Source organism: Micromys minutus (genome assembly GCF_963924665.1).
Source record: "Micromys minutus genome assembly, chromosome: 1".
Lineage (NCBI taxonomy): Eukaryota > Metazoa > Chordata > Mammalia > Rodentia > Muridae > Micromys > Micromys minutus.
This window is the reverse complement of record NC_137969.1, coordinates 99522203-99532760: the sequence shown is the minus strand read 5'-3', so window position 1 is coordinate 99532760 and position 10558 is coordinate 99522203.

The window sequence follows — 10558 nt, the reverse complement described above, 5'->3', positions numbered from 1 at the left end:
GCACTCCTTTTTTTTTTTTTTAAATTGGGCAGTGTACACCAACCCCAGAACGGTGGTGTTTAATTTAATGGCAAAGAGAACAAGGTGAACTTCTCCTAAGTCTTTGTGTTTGACATTTCACTTTAATCCTCAAGACAACTGGGAAAAGCCAGTTTCACCAGAAAAACAGGAGCCATGTGTCAGGCAACCTTACAGAACCAGCCAAGCCACCTCAGAAAGAGCTGGCCCATGCTCCCCGTTATTTTCTTTTTAATATTAGTTTTATTTATTACCATTATTATGGTTATTTGGGCACATGCATGCCCCTGGGTATAGGTAGGAGTTCTCTTCCCATGAGATTTGCAGATCAAACTCAGGTCAATGGGATTTTAAGCTTGAAACATCTTTGGCTAGATTCCAGTTCTTTCTTCACATAAGTTGCAGTCTAGTTCCAAGGCTGCTTCACCCTTCCACCATCCCACTTCTCTTGAAGGGCTGCTAATTAGCCACCTGCCTAGAATCGACCTGATGTTTGGCTGACTAGAATCTTTTCTTATCTTACTTTAGGTTATGATAGGGTCTGGTACCCTGGGCTGCCTCCCATTTACTGGGTTAAAGGTCATATGCCATGTATCTATTTGCTTTTTTGTTTCCATTGAGATAGTAACACTGTGTAGCCAGGCTGGCCTTGAATTTATTATGTAGGCATGTTGGCTTCAGCCTCACAGCAATCCTCCTTCCCCAGCCTCCCAAGTACTGAAATTCCAGTACTAAGCCACCAATGGGCTTTTACATCCTTTCGTTCCCCCATCCCCGGGGCACATTTCTGCTGTGGTCCAGGGGCGTGTTCCCACTCTATCCTGGAGAGTGGCCTGTCATTCAGCCTAGACAATCAGAACATAAATTTGGAGCTGTTGGTGACACTTTTCCCAGCCTGTAGGGCAAATCTGGCTGAGAAGAAACAGGTTTCTAATGAGTACCCTATATAGCCTCTAGCCGTGCCCAAAACTAATGGCCCTAGAACTTTCTAATTGACTTTTCCTTGAACCTATTTGCCTTGAGTTCCGATCACTTTCAAGTAGAGTTCTGCCTGGGGGCCTGGACCTCAGAGATACAGCACCTAACTGTAGGAGAAGCTCTGGTTGGGGATGGAAGTAAGAAGCCAGGTGTGTTTCAGTGTTGTTTTCTTTGTTGTGGTATTAAGGACTGAACCAGGGGCCTTGCAGATGCTTTACCACTGAATAAATAACCGTCATCTTGGACCCTCAGCATGGACAATCTACAGTATAAGCAACCCTGATTCGACGCCAGAACTACTAAGCTGAGCCTAGAACTGCAAATGAAAATTGTTTAAAGGTCTTAGGGTTTCTTTTGCCGAGATAAAACACTATGACCAGAAGCAACTTGAAAAGGAAATGCTTTATTTTTATTATGTTTCCGGGTAACACTGAAGGAGATCAGGCCAGGAATGGTAATGGACAGGAACCTGGAGGCAGGAACTGAAGCAGAAGCTGTGGAGGAACACCCAGCCCCTTACTGGCTTGCTCAGTCTACTTTCTTTTAGAACTCGGGACCAGCAGCCCAGGGATGTCACTGCCCACAATGGGCTGGGCCCACCCACATCACTCACTACAGCCTGCTATATTCATTCGTTCTTCCTTCCCTTCTTTCTTTCCCATATCAATTAATCTTCATTTTTTTTTTTTTTTTTTTTTTAGCTAGAGTTCTTTTATGTAGCCCTAGCTGTTCTAGAACTTACTCTGTAAACCAGGCTGGCCTCATACTCAGAGCTCTACCTCCAGAATGCCTAGATTAAAGGAGTGTACCACCATTCCCACTTTAGGAGGCAGTTTTTTTTTTTTTTTTTTTTAAGATTTATTTATTATATATAAGTACACTGTAGCTATCTTCAAACACACCAGAAGAGGGCATCAGATCCCATTACAGATGGTTGTGAGCCACCATGTGGTTGCCGGGATTTGAACCCAGGACCTCTGGAAGAACAGTCAATGCTCTTAACCTTTGACCCATCTCTCCTGCCCTAGGGGGCAGTTTCTTAATTGAGGTTCCCTACTCTTTGATGACTGTAGTTTGTGTCAAGTTGACATAAAACTAGAGAGTGTAGTCACTAGGTTTGGAAATGGCTTATTATTAATTAGTGAGGTCTCACAGAACCACCAGAAAAAAGCAACCTTTCACTTTTTACCTTTCTTCCTACTGCAGGATTTTCCCTGAAGAGCCGCCCCCTCTGCCCGTGTGGTCTATACAAAGATAATCATTGGGAACGTATTTATAAGTGAGGTCTTGGGTCTCTCTGTCAGCTCTCTGGAGTTCCTGTCCCGTGCCCAGTGGCCTAACTATAAGGATGAAAGTGGGGGGGGAAAGTGAGTCTGCAGCACCAGGGGGGACAGCTTGTGACAGGAATTTTTTCTTTTTCTTTCTTTCTTTCTTTTTTTTTTTTTTTTTTTTTTTTTTTTTTTTTTTTTTTTTTTTGATTGCTTGTTTCAAGATAGGGTTTCTCTTTTTAACAGTTCTGGGTGGGCTGTCCTGGGACTCACTCTGTAGACTGAACGTTGAGCTCACAAATGCCTGCCTGCTTCTGCCTCCCAAGTGCTAGTTAGAATTAAACCCTAGAACTCTTTATATAGACCTGCTTCAAATTTGTGATAATCCTCCTGAAGGTGGCCTTTGCCTCTTTATGGGTTCCTTTTCTCATCTTTTATTTCCTCCCACCCACCCCCAGTTCCACCCCCTATCACTAGATAAAAAAGGAAGGAGAGAGAGAGAGAGATCTTGGAATCTAATTTTTTTTTCTTTCTTGTTCTTTCTTTGAGCAAGACTGCTAACAGACCGAAATCAATACCTCCAAGTGACTGACAATCACCCACCCTGCTTCTCAGGGCTCTAGCATTTATGTACCATCTGAAAAGTTCTCAGAACTCCAAAGGTCATGCAATCGCAGAAATTGTCTATGGCTGGCAAAACCACGCCTCTGCTAGAGCATGAGGCAAATCATAGTCGGCTGCTGCACAGTCCAAAGCAGCCCCATGTCCCCACATATGGGGATTCTTATAATCTTAATCTCTCAACCCTCCCTCTCTCTGTCTCTGTCTCTCTCTCTCTGTGTGTGTGTGTGTGTGTGTGTTTTAAGGAAACCAAAATTCCAAAATTCTTACTACATCCTCCTGCCTCCACTTCCTGCATTCTGTGATTACAGGTGTACACCACCACACCCAACCAGAGAATGTATCCTGACCACACCATTGGGCTCCTGGGATCCAGCTATTCTCGAAATCTGAGCCACAGCTGGACACTAAAACTTCCTGGGCTGATACTCTTATTGTTTCCTGTGAGCAAGTGTGAGTTAGATTATCTGTGGCTTGCAACTGAGAACATGTGTGTCCTGAAAGTCAGAGAGTTTACTAGGGATTTAGCAGCCTCAGGGATGGGACAAAGGGGAAGGTCTAAGGAATATAAAAAAAGGTGGTTTCTTTTGCCCCAGCACCTACTGCATGCAGAACCAAGGTCCTAGAACGGGACCTCAAAGTCTCCTGATTACCACTGTGTTACAACGCTACAAAGAAAAATCCCAGTGAGAGCCAGAGTGTGTAGCAGGAGACAAAACTTATTCTGGGCTGGGACAAACCAGGACTCCTTGAGGAATTAACTTCTTTTTCTGGGGATGTGGATCAAACCCAAGACTTTGTGCTTGTAAACTTCAGTTCTGACACCAAGCTCTACTCCCGCCCAGGAAGTGACATTTAAGCTGTAGCTGGGTTGTAGTTTAGGTGGTAGACTGCCTACTAAGCATTAACAGAGCCTGAGGTAAGTCAGCAGTACCACAGAAATCAGGTGTGGGTGGACAAGCCTATGATGTCAGCATTTGGAAGGCAGAGGCAGGAAGATCTAATAGCCAAGGCTGTCCTCAGATACTTAGCAAAGATGAGACCAGATTGGCCTTTATACCCTGTCTCAAAAAACAAAAGCAAGATGAGACTAAATAAGATACAACAAACTGGGTCATGCATGACTGTATATGCCTTTAATCCCAGCACTCAGGAGACTGAGCCAGGAGGCTTGCCAGTTTAAAGCCAGCCTGAGCTAAATAACAAGTTCTAGGCCAGCCCAAAGTAGTTAGGAAAACCCTATCTCTAACTAATTAACTAATATGATTAAGCAGAGATAGACTCGGGGTGTAGTTCAGTGACAATGAGCCACTTAGAATGTGCATGCCCCTGGTTCCATTCCCAATACGACAAACAGGGTTGGGGAGCTAAGCTCAGAGATCAGTGAGGACATGAGTGGCTGGATAGCACCTGCCAGGCAAGCTCCCAGGCAAGAAAGCATAGGTATCCTCAGATTAGATAAAGAGAGGCTGGTGGGAGTCAGGTCCCCCAGGACACGCCAGCCCACATTTACACTCCAGGAATCTATGTAGAAGCCTAGAGTGATGGCTGACATAAGGTCTGACAGGCAAGGTTGTCCTCTGACTTCACACTGTCAGCCAGGGATTTTATTCCTGCACAAACATCATGATCAAGAAGCAAGTAGGAGAAGAAAGGGTTTATTCAGTTTATACTTCCACATTGCTGTTCATCACCAAAGGAAGTCAGGACTGGAACTCACACAGGGCAGAAACTTAGAAGCAGGAGCTGATGCAGAGGCCATGGAGGGATGTCACTTACTGGCTTGCTTCCCCTGGCTTGCTCAGCCTGCTTTCTTTTAGAACCCAGGTCTACCAGCCCAGGGATGGCACCACCCACAATGGGCCCTCCTCCCTTGATCACTAGTTGAGAAAATGCCTTACAGCTGGATCTCATGGAGGCATTTCCTCAAGGGAGGCTCCTTTCTCTGTGCTAACTCCAGCTTGTGTCAAGTTGACACAGAAAAACAATCAGTACCCGCACACACACACACAAAACATAATTAAATAATAACTATATAGATGTTTAGAAGATGGAAGCAGTAAGTACCAGGAACAAACTAGGAGCTTTAAGTTCAGGGGACTGTCAGCAGCACTGAGGAACAGGGCACAGACTACACGAGGGGATCTTCAGTGTTCAGCTGTCCTCCCACCTGGCCTGTTAAAAGTTACATCCCCTCGTGGGAAGTGTCACTAGAGCCTCATCTGAATATCCAGCCGCTCCCTGCTACCTATTGTATGCAACCCTGCTTGATCGGCCTGTGCTCAGAGTACAGGCTAAGAAAGACTCCATCTATGCTACTGTGAGGGAGCCATCATTCCTGCCATGTAGAGTTTCTGGTGTGGCCTTTTCAGGGTGAACACTGCCACAAGGAGTACTCTTCAAATCTAGAAGAGGGCTCAGATGTATACCCATCTATAGGGTGCTATTACTTGGACAAAAGTAGACCTTACAGAAGTTAATGTACATATATCTACCCCTTCCTTCCATCTATCCTTTCCTTTCTTCCTCCCCCCTTTCTTCCTTTCTTTCTTTTCTCTGAGATGGGAGCCCAAGCTGGAGGGTTAACCTGAGATTCATGAGGAGCCTCTGTCACTGCCTCTCAGGTGCCGGGATCTTAGGGAGTGGCCACGGTGCCTAGGAGTACATGTCACTTTCATCTTGGAAGGCACCGCAGCTCCAGGGCTTTGCAAGGGTCCACTACATTGCAGCCCCCAGGATGTTTTTCACATCCTTTTCAAGACGTCAGATTAGCATTCACCTTGTAATGATTAACTCGCTTCTACCACATAGAACATGGCAGAAAGACCAGACTGTTTGGACCACCTGGGTAAAGACTCAGAGGTTAACAGCGTTTGTTGTTCTGGAGGAGCTGAGTTTGGATCCAGCTCCCACACAGTGCCTCACAACCATCTGTAATTCCAGATCCTACCTTCTAGGGGATCCAGCCCTTTGGAGTCCTAGGCATTATGTACATACAGACATTTGGGCAAATCACTCATATAGATACAAGTAAAACAACTCCATCTAAAAATACCTGTTTAAAATGGCCACAGTGTGTCATAGCAGCTACTGCAGCAGCCTCCTTCTCTCTCAGCCTCCTGAAGTAGGGACACCAGCTGGAGTGTACTGAGGGCTGTCACGTGCCCTGAAGGGAAGGCTCTCAAGGAGAGAGAAGGATGCCTCCTGCCAATAACTAAGATTCTTAGTGTATGAGGGCTCCCAGTCTTTCTACTAGCCCAGCTGTGCATTTCCTTGTGAAATCCAGTCTTAGCAAAGAGCTCTAGGGAGTCAGTTTGTCAAGAATACCCTATTCACGGGGTCATCTGACTGGGCTACTCACCCTCTACCCACTCTGTCCACCCTGACCCCAGGAGTCTGATCAATATGGCATGGCGTGTCTGCAGCAAGATTCCTTAAGCAGAATACCCCTCATCCCTGATGGCTCCTCTTAGCCATTTTCCACCCCAGGGGCCCCTGGCTCTAAGATCCTATTTCTCCATGCTGCCCCATCTCTGTCACTCAGTATAAGATCTAAATAAAGTCTTCCTTCTTCATCTTTGCCAAATATGCCTGCCTTGGATTTTATTTGGTTGATCGATTTGCTAGTGTGTGTTTTTGTTTGATCGATTTGGTGGTGTTCGTTTGGGTTTTTGTGTTTTGATGTTGCTTTGTTTAGATACAATCTCATGTAGTCTAGGTTGGCCCCAGCTTTATACCTGGAAGAAACAGAAGGGTCAAAAGTTCAAGGACTGTCTTACAGTCCTGTGCTCAAGGCCAGCTTGGACAACAAGATAGCCTGTCTCAATATTTTTTAGGGATCATTTTATTTATGTATGAGTACACTGTAGGTATCTTCAGACACACCAGAACAGAGGGCATCAGACCTCAATACAGGTGGTTGTGAGCCACCATGTGGTTGCTGGGAACTGAACTCAGGACCTCAGCCATTGCTCTTAACTGCTAAGCCATCCCTTCCTTCGCTGCCTCCCTCTGCCGCTCTCTCCTGTCCAGTCTGCAGACCTCTCAATGACACTATGTTTTCCCACGGTATGAAGCTGCAGACAGGCCATCCAGAATCCATCAGAGGGGTCCCCACCCTGGCGCCTCTGCACCTGCTGCGCTGACACCTAGCAACAGCCTCCCTTGGCCATGCCTGCCTCTCTTTCCCTCTGTGCAGAAGTCCCACCAGACACCTGCCACTCAACAGCCTGAACTTTCCCGTGATGTCTCCTCTTAAGCCCCTGACCTTTCTTGACTACACATCGATGCCCATGTCTCTTTCTGGTGACAGCAGCCTCTCTGTTCTTTACTGGCGTCCTGGTCCTCCTGTCTATGCAGATTCTCCCTGTCTGCTGTCCAGTCTATGTGTTCCAAGCCAGCCATGTGTGGTGGCTCCTACCTTTAATTCCAGCATGCAGGGGACTCTGAGGTTCAAGAGGAGGCTAGCCTAGACTACACTGTGAGTTCCGAGCCAGTCTGGATTATAGAGTGAGAATCTTTTTTTTTTTTTTTCAAAAAAGAGAAGGTAGCTGGAGAGATGGTTCTGTGGTTAAGAAAACTTGCTGGGTTCAATTCCCAGCACCCACATGATGATCGATCAAGCATCTGTAACTCTAGTTCCAGAAGATCCTATGCCCTCTTCTGGCCTTCCCAGTACCAGGCACACGCATGGTGCACACATCTACATGGAAGCAAAAGCACCCATACATATACATAAGTCTGTTTTGTTCTGTATTTGTTTTGTGTTGGGGGATAGTCTCACCATGTAACTCTGACTGTCCTGGAACTCCCAGAGATCTTCCTGCCTCTGCCTCCCAAATTCTGGGCTTTAAGGCATGTGCCACAACACCTGGATAAATCTTCAAAAGTAAGTGAGTAAGTAAATGAATGAAGAAAGAAAGAAAGAAAGAAAGAAAGAAAGAAAGAAAGAAAAAGAAAGAGAGAAAGAAAGAACGAAGAGGTAACAAGATATCTCAGTGGTTAGGTAAAGGCACCGGCTGCCAAGCCTGATGACCTGAGTTTGCTCCCCAGAACCCACTTAAAGGTGGGAGAAGAGAACCAACTCCACAGAGCTTTCCTCTGGCCTCCACACATCTGCTCTGTGTAGCACAAGTCCCCCAATAATAGCAGACTTAATTTAATTTATAAAGGAATATTCTATCTCTCGGGCCATTGTGATTTACTCAGAAATGAGCATAAACACCAACCTCAGGCATGGGAACCATCTGGGTCCTGTACTGGGACTAATTAGGACTCTCCGGGGAGCTGTAAATGTGGAAGCCTAGAGCAGCTTGGGAGAGAGCTGCCTCTGAAGAACCCAAAAATTACCTCCCCCCTCTCACTGTTTATTTAATTTTTTAATTTTAATTTATTTTTTGGTTTTTTTTTGTTTTTTTTTTTTTTTTTTTTTTTGTTTTGTTTTAATAAGCCTGGCCGATTGTAAATCCCTGTGTATAGCAGGCCAGCCTCAAACTTGTGGGAGACCCTGCCTCCATTCTGGGACTACAGGCCTGTACCACCACACCCAGCCTACCGTACAGATAAGGCCGACTTTGCATCCATCTCCCTGCCTCTACCTCTCAAGTCCAAGATCACCGACATGGGCCATTGTGTTCACTCCTTGATGTCTTTGCAAGTCCCCCCTTGGTCACAAAAGCCCTGTCTACATTTCCAGGTGACTGTTGGGTCTAAAGTGTCTATGTCCACATTGACCATGCTTTGCTGAGCGGAGGCCATGTGCCAGCATCTGTTTCGTGCCTCTCTCGCCTCTACAGTGGGTCATCATAAAAGCCCCAGACTTCACAGAAAGTAAAAGAAACTTGGAATGACTTCTCCATGGCCATGTAGTTGATTTTCATATGCAACCTTTAAATAGCCATCTGGGGGGCTGGAGAAATGGCTTTGTGGTTAAGAATACAGGCTAGGGCTGGAGAGCTGGCTCAGAGGTTAAGAGCACTGACTGTTCTTCCAGAGGTCCTGAGTTCAAATCCTAGCAACCATCTGTAATGGGATCTGATGCCCTCTTCTGGTGTGTCTGAAAACAGATACAGTGTATAAATAAATAAATCTTTAAAAAAAAAAAGTATAGGCTACTCTTCCATAGGTCCTGAGTTCAAATCCCAGCAACCATATAATAGCTCACAACCATCCATGGTCCGATACTCTCTCTGGCACCCAGGCTCTATGCAGATAAAGAACTCTTGTTTGTTTTTAAAGATGTATTTATTTTGAATACAGTGTTCTACCTGTATGACAGAGAGCCACCAAGTTTGAGGCTGGTCAGGTCTATAGTGTGAATTTCAGGACAGCCAGGGCAACACAGAGAAACCCCGTCTGGAGGGGAAAAAATCACTCACTGTTCTTGGGGAAGACCTGAGTTTAGTTCCCAGCACTCATAACTGCCTAGCTCCAGCTCCAGGGGATCTGCCTCACGCGTGCACATTCACATGCACATTCTAACTCAGACACACAAGGACACACACACTTCAATAGAACAAGAGGCTGGAAACTAAGATCAAAGCCACATGTCCTTAATCTCGGTCTTCCAGAGCTATGCATAGGCAGGACTGCTGCAGGCTGTCCAGATCTACGTAGCGAATCCCAGGCTAACCAGGCCCTCATAGTGAGACCGCCACAAAAGCAGACAAACAACCATAACAAAAAGAAGCTGAAAAAAAATGTAAAGTAATAACAATCCATTCACTCTGAGCGTTGGTTATATATATGGGTCACTCTGTGTCCCCTTCTCTATGTGTACAGTATGAATGTTTCACCTCCATGCATGTGTGTGCAGCACATGCGTGTAGTGCCCTGGAAGGCCACCATGAGGGTCCTGGGGGCTGACCCTGCTCCTCTTCGAGAGTAGCCGTGAGCCGTGGTCTTTCTGTAGCGAATCACTCACAGGGATATGTGTGGCCTTGGACCATTACTCATTACCGTTATCGTGTGAACATCGTGAACAAATATACACAAGTCTAGATGGTGCAGTCTATGGCATCCCTGTGCTATATGATACATGTATGTGATACAGCCTACTGCACCCAAACTACAAACCTATGTAGCATATTGTTGTACTGAATACTGTAGACAATTCTAACACAGTGTTGCTTGTGACTCCAAACGTAGTGAAGCACAGTAAAGGGACAGTGAAGTATTAGCCATTGGACTTTTCTCTTTAATCTGATGGGACCACCATTGGTTAAATCACTTGGGCTGTGGTTGACTAAAATATCTTAATATAACATGGGATTGTACTTTAAAAACCCTCTTGATCTCTCCCTCAGGAAAAAAAAACCAAAGCCCTCTCAAGATGAAAAAATGGTTGGGGCTGGAGAGATGGTTAAGAGCACTTGACTGCTCTTCCAAAGGTTCTGAGTTCAATTCCCATCAGCCACATGGTGGCTCACAACCATCTGTGATGGGATCTGATGCCTTCTTATGGTGTGTCTGAAGACAGCTAGCTACAGTGTACTCACCTACATGAAATAAATAAAATAAACAAATAAATATTTTTTTAAAAAAAAGATTAACTAAATCTTAAAAAAAAAAAAAAAAAAAAAGACGAGGCCTAGGTCAAAGGATAGGATCAGAACCGAGGCCAGAGACTTGAGCTGGAGTGGGGCTCACGCAGGGGTTAGGCTGGCTCAGTGGCA